General features: G+C 36.7%; 1 pseudogene; it reads left to right on the top strand.

Moving 5' to 3' along the window:
* Positions 1–2110: 2110 nt before the first annotated feature.
* On the top strand, positions 2111–3520 carry LOC101619199 (annotated as a pseudogene).
* Positions 3521–6368: the final 2848 nt, after the last annotated feature.

The following is a 6368-nucleotide window of genomic DNA, read 5'->3' as shown; positions in this document are numbered from 1 at the left end:
TCTCTCTCTCTCTCTCTCTCTCTCATATCTCACGTAGGCCCTCTGCAGTTGCTGTCAGTGTTATGGGAGAAACAGGCATTTATGCCAGTGCCTGCATCGTGACGCCTCTGTACTCACATAGATGGGTTCTTTAATTTTATGGAGGAGAGCAAATGAAGAGTCTCTTTCCTCCATGCTATTTCCAAATTAGTCCTATTTTTTTTTTTTTAGTGTGATTGTCCCCGAGGATTACAAAAGCAGGCAACTAGCCTTCATTTGGGGATGAAGTCATCGGTCATGCATCGTCAGATCTTTAGTTATGGCAAACACTCAAACCTTTTTAAAGATTTCCTGGTATGAAAAGCATTCCTTTCCAAGGTTACATTTCACATGCCCACTTTAGCAAGTTTTTGTCATTAAAATAGTAAATGTGTTTCTTTGGGCTGGAAGCAGGGACTATTCCTGGTAGATTAGCAACTATAGCAGTTGACTCATGGGCTTAAATAATCAAGGCAAGCTTGAAGGAGACATTCTATCAGTTCTATGTTTGTTTCTTCTCTTTATAAACTGGATATAGCTACACAAATGGACAAATATGTAAATCCAGAAAGAATCACATCCTGAGGTACTATTCACAATAACCAGGGTTGAAAATAACATACGTGCCCAGTGATGAAGGCTGGATAAAGAAGATGTGGTATACACATAACAGAAATACTCAGCTATTTAAAAAGATGAAATCCTATAATTTGCAACAACATGGGTGGACCTAGATGAAATTATGCTTAGTGAAATAAGACAAAGAAAGAACAATGCATGAATATAATAAACACATGAATGAAATAAAACAAAAATAAGCTTCTCAATGATAACACCAAATTAATGATTATGGGAAGGGAAGGGTGAAAGCACATGGGTAAATTGGGTAAAGGAATCAAATGTATCATGAAGGGCAGAACTGGACATTTTAGTGGTGACCAAGATGTATTATATGCAGATGTTGATTTGTAATGATAAATTTCTGGAGCTTACATAATGCTATAATGCACTGTTACTTCAATAAAAATGTTTAAAAGAAAGAAGTTTGATTCCTAGATAAAAGTATATGTAAAAATAATATCTTATGTCATTGTCCAAAGAGGAAAACAGTACTTTTTTAGAATATGATCTTTCCCTCTCCTGTTGGATATCTAAAGAAATACACAAAGTAGACACAAATTATTTCTAAAAGTACATAGAACCATCTAGACCTTTTCCCCACATACCCCACTGATCTGCCAACTCAGAGACTTAGAGCTTTGTATTTACAAACCAAAGATTAGCATGCAGAAGAATAACTTTTCTATACCAACTGTCTAAAGTAATTTGTTAAATGCATTTTCATTTGGCTCAGTGAATATATTTTAACTTAAGGAGCATATAGAAAATGAAACTTCAAAGTAAATAACAAATTAGTTAAAAGAGAAAGCCAATTTGGCTTGGATTGCTGATTACAGTGTCATTGGTGTTTCATCGGGGATCTTAAATCATGAGCCAAAGGAGTGGGTCTCTAGAGACCCTGGTCTTAGTCTTAGCAATATTGTGTTTTTTCCCAAGATGCAGGTCTGTTTTCAATTTATGGACACTGAGTTATTTCTAACTAAGTGTCCCTTTTGGAGAGGACTCCTAGAAAATTTAAAGCCAAGTGAAAAATCATAGCAAGTACATCTCACTAAAAAAAGCCTCACACAAAATGTCCAACAAAAATGGTCGAACGCAGGGTCACTCTCGCAGGTCATTCTTGCTCATCTTCAAGGATTCAACACAGGAACTTGATACCAGGACAAAATCAAAGCACTGTAGGAGGAAAAGGGCAGGCTGATAGTTGGGCATGCAAACCAAACAGTCTTAAATCAGCATGTTTGATTGGGCTAATTTCTAATCTATTTTCTCTTCTGCTCTATTTTTCCTTTGAATTTTTAGTTATATTGTTTTGCCTTATTTTACATGTTATAGTCTGTATTAAATAATTCTTGAAGAGAATCCATGAATCAGTAAAATTAAACAAATGGGTGAGTCAACTTTGTTTTACACATATTAAAATAATTTTGAGATAGTAAATAAGCCCCAAAAGGCGGTCTCTCCATCTTGTCAGTGTCAGTGTTTAGCGACGTTGAGACGATGGGGAGCATCTTGGGATTGTGCTCCATGGCGAGCTGGATCCCATGTGTGGCAGTGCTCCATGCTTGCTGTGCTGATGCTGTCCCAGTGGAAACAACTCCACTGTAACTAGGTTGATCTATGCACTTTTCTTGCTTGTTGGAATTTGTGTAGCTTGTGTAATAATGACACCAGGAGTGGATGAACAACTGAATAAGATTCCTGGGCTTTGCGAGAATGAGAAAGGTGTTGTCCCTTGTAATATTCTAGTTGGCTATAAAGCTGTATACCGTTTGTGGTTTGGCTTGGCTATGTTCTATCTTCTCCTTTCTCTGCTAATGATCAAAGTGAAGAGTAGCAGTGATCCCAGAGCTGCAATACACAATGGATTCTGGTTCTTTAAATTTGCTGCAGCAATTGCAATTATTATTGGGGCTTTCTTCATTCCAGAAGGAACTTTTACAACCGTATGGTTTTAAGCAGACATGGCAGGTGCCTTTTGCTTCATTCTCATACAGCTAGTCTTACTTAGTGATTTTGCACATTCATGGAATGAATCCTGGGTTGAAAAAAATGGAAGAAGGGCACTCAAGATGCTGGTATGCAGCTTTGTTATCAGCTACTGCTCTGAATTACCTGCTATCTTAGTTGCTATTGTCTTATTCCTTGTCTATTACACTCATCCAGCCAGTTGTCCAGAAAATAAAGCAATCATCAGTGTCAGCATGCTCCTTTGCCTTGGTGCTTCTATAATGTGTATACTGCCAAAAATCCAAGAATCACAACCAAGGGCTGGTTTGCTACTGTCTTCAGTAATTACAGTCTATATGATATAGTTGACATGGTCTGCTATGACCAATGAACCAGAAACAAATTGTAATCCAAGTCTCCTAAGCATAATTGGGTTCAATACAACAAGCACTATCCCAAAGGAAGGTCAATCAGTCCAGTGGTGGCATGCTCAAGGAATTATAGGCCGAATCCTGTTTTTATTGTGTGTATTTTATTCAAGCATCTGCACTTCAAACAATAGTCAAGTTAATAAACTGACTCTAACAAGTGATGAATCAACATTAATAGAAGATGGAGGACCCAAAAGTGATGGGTCACTGGAAGATGGAGATGATGTGACCAAGCTATAGATAATGAAATGGATGGTGTTACTTACAGTTACTCCTTCTTTCACTTCATGCTCTTCCTGGCTTCACTTTACATCATGATGACCCTTACCAACTGGTACAGATATGAGCCTTCACGTGAGATGAAAAGCCAGTGGACAGCTGTCTGGGTGAAAATCTCATCTGGTTGGATTGGCATCGTGCTGTATGTTTGGACACTGGTGGCACCACTTGTTCTTACAAACCGTGACTTTGGGACTTCTAGCACGAAATTTCCACTTTGATCATTGTTTATTTGAAATTAACAGTATTTCCAACGTTTGTTAAGTTGTATATGTATGGACTTCCCTTGTAACCTTTCTAGTGTTATGGCATGAATTAGATTTTATTGCTTGCCATTCTATTCATTATTTTCTTGCCATGTTCATTGCTGTGTGTGTTAGAATGAATCAAAAGAATTTTTTGAGTATGATGATAAGTTAGAAAAGTAGACATTGTTAGGGTTATCATTGCTGCACATGTGAAATTAAGAGTAAAAACAATACTGTTTAGCAATTTGATTTTTAAGTCATGTAAAATAATTTTGATATATAAATAGATATTAATCACTGTATTATTCTGAATGCATACATAGTTCATCTCCTTCTAGAAGGGCATGGAGAACTTGGTGTTTTGTTTTGTTTTGTTTTGTTTAAGCCACTGAGAAAACTTTCTTATTACATTCCACAAGGTGGTGCTATGACAATGACATTTTCAATCTCATTATCAAACATAATTATCAGTGTGGGCATTTATGTTACACTCACACACAAATAGGAAATAATTATAAAATTGATGAACCTTTACTCTTTATACTACTTAGGATTGAATACTAAGCATGGTGGGTAGGATTGCTCTGACCTATGAGTCAGACTTTCTCCTGCACTTCAATGAGGGCAGCAAGAACTAACAATGTTTACTCAGAATTCAGAATAGCTCTGTTTGCATCAGGAAGGCCCTGAGCTATTAAAATAGCTGTCTGAATGTTCCTTCACCTTTCCTTATTTCCTCCAAAATTCTTTCCAACACAACAATCATTTATCTTCTAAAATTTGAATATGAAATTTGAATTTGAAGCATAGACTCATTTCATGTTCTTAAGAAAAATGTGAAATTTTTGAAATGATCTATGGGCTGTAAGATTTAGCTACTGGCTCACCTCATGCCACTCTCCTTCTTGACCCATGCTCACCACAAGCCCATCCCCAGTCAGAGGCTTTGTACATGTGTTCCCTCCCCAATATCATTCTTCAGATCTCTGCTAAAAACAAAACAAAACAAAACAAAACAAAAAATGCCTTTTCAGAGAGGACAAGTGAACTCTACCAAACCTTCAAAGATTAACTAATTCTTATCTTACTCAACGTCTTCCAAAAAATTTAAAATAGGGCCCTCCTTGGTGGCACAATGGGTTAGGGTACAGCACTGCAAGCTAGCCTCAGCAGCTTTGTGAGTTCTATCCCTGCCCTGGAGGGGACCCACATGGCACAGCAGACCTCTCTTGTCTTACCCACTGCTCCCTTCAGCAGTGTAATTCATTGATCTGCCTACTCTGCTCCTCACTCTGTCTCTGATGAATCCTCTTACCACCCCTGCACCTCTGGCCTATACACCAGTTCTGTATGCATAAATAAATACATTTTTTAATTAAAAAGAAAAAATACATACAGATACTCCAATACCAAAACTAGGTAAACTCAACACATAAAAACAGAAAATTATAGAACTATATCCCTAATGAACATAGATGCAAAAATCCTTAATAAAATCTTAGCAAACTGAATCCAATAATGCATTAAAAGGATACTACATCATGATCAAATGGGATTCACACCAAGAACAGGAGGATGGTTTAACCAAAACTCAACCAATATAATTTACTACATCAACAAAAATAATTAATGCAAAATAGGTCATAGATTTAAATGCAAAGGCTGAAAATACAAAACTTTTAACAAAAAAATAATGGCACAAATCTTTGTGATTTGTAATAGGCAATGATTCTTGACTATAATACCTAAGGTCCTAGTAGTTAAAAAGTAGGCTGATATGTTGGAGTACAGCAAGATTAAAAACTTCTGTGTTTCATAAGATCAAGACAACACACCAAAATTTTTAAACATATAGCTGATGAAAAATTGTATCCAGACTTATAAAGAACTTGGATAACTCAATATTAAAAGCATAGCTCAATGTTTAAATGTACAAATGATTTCAATAAATATTTTTTTCTAGAGAAAAATTGGTGCATGACTAAGGAAGCATACAAAAGAGATATGCAACATCACTGACCATTAAGGAAATGTAAATCAACACCACATGAGATACCATTTCAGAAGACTTCGACAGTGATAATCAAAAACAAGTGTTAGTGAGGATTCTGAAACCCTCACACACTGTTAGTGGAAGTGTAAAATGGGGAGTCATTTTAGAAAATGTTGGCAATACTTCAAATATGAAGTGAAATATGAAGTTTCTACATTAGCCAGCAACTCTACTCCTAATTATATCCTGTAGGGAAATAAAAAGCATGTCCATGCAACATCTTGCACACAAATGCCATATGAATTTTTTATAGTAGTCAAAAAGTAGAAACAACCCAAAGGTACATTAATTGATAAATGGATAAACAACATCATTACATCCATACAATTATTACTGTGCAACCAATGGGTAGGGACTCCCATTCTTAAGGTATGCACATTCTAAAAGGGTTTGGCCATCTCCGCAAAGGAAAATAAAGCAGTGTGAATCAAGTTGTTAGTGTCAAAGATCTATTTTTTTAAAAAAGATTTATTTATATATACATACAGAACTGGGGTACAGGCCAGAGGTACAGGGATGGTAAGAGGATTCATCAGAGAAAGAGTGGGGAGCAAAAGAAGCAGATTGATGAAGTACACTGCTGAAGGGAGTAGTGGATGAGACAGGAGAGGTCTCCAGTGTTATGTGGGTCACCTCCATGGCCAGGGATTGAACTTGTGCCAAAGTGGCTGCCACTAGCTTTATAGTGATGTGCTTTAACCCATTGTGCCACTAGGGAGGGCCCAGAATCAAAGATCTTCAACTGGAATAAGTGAGAGAGAGAGAGGA

This window comes from Condylura cristata, unplaced genomic scaffold (assembly GCF_000260355.1).
Source record: "Condylura cristata isolate star-nosed mole 26May11 unplaced genomic scaffold, ConCri1.0 scaffold00003, whole genome shotgun sequence".
NCBI classification, from domain to species: Eukaryota; Metazoa; Chordata; class Mammalia; order Eulipotyphla; family Talpidae; genus Condylura; species Condylura cristata.
Note: the sequence above shows the minus strand (reverse complement) of the source record. Positions and strands in the feature narration are given on the sequence as shown.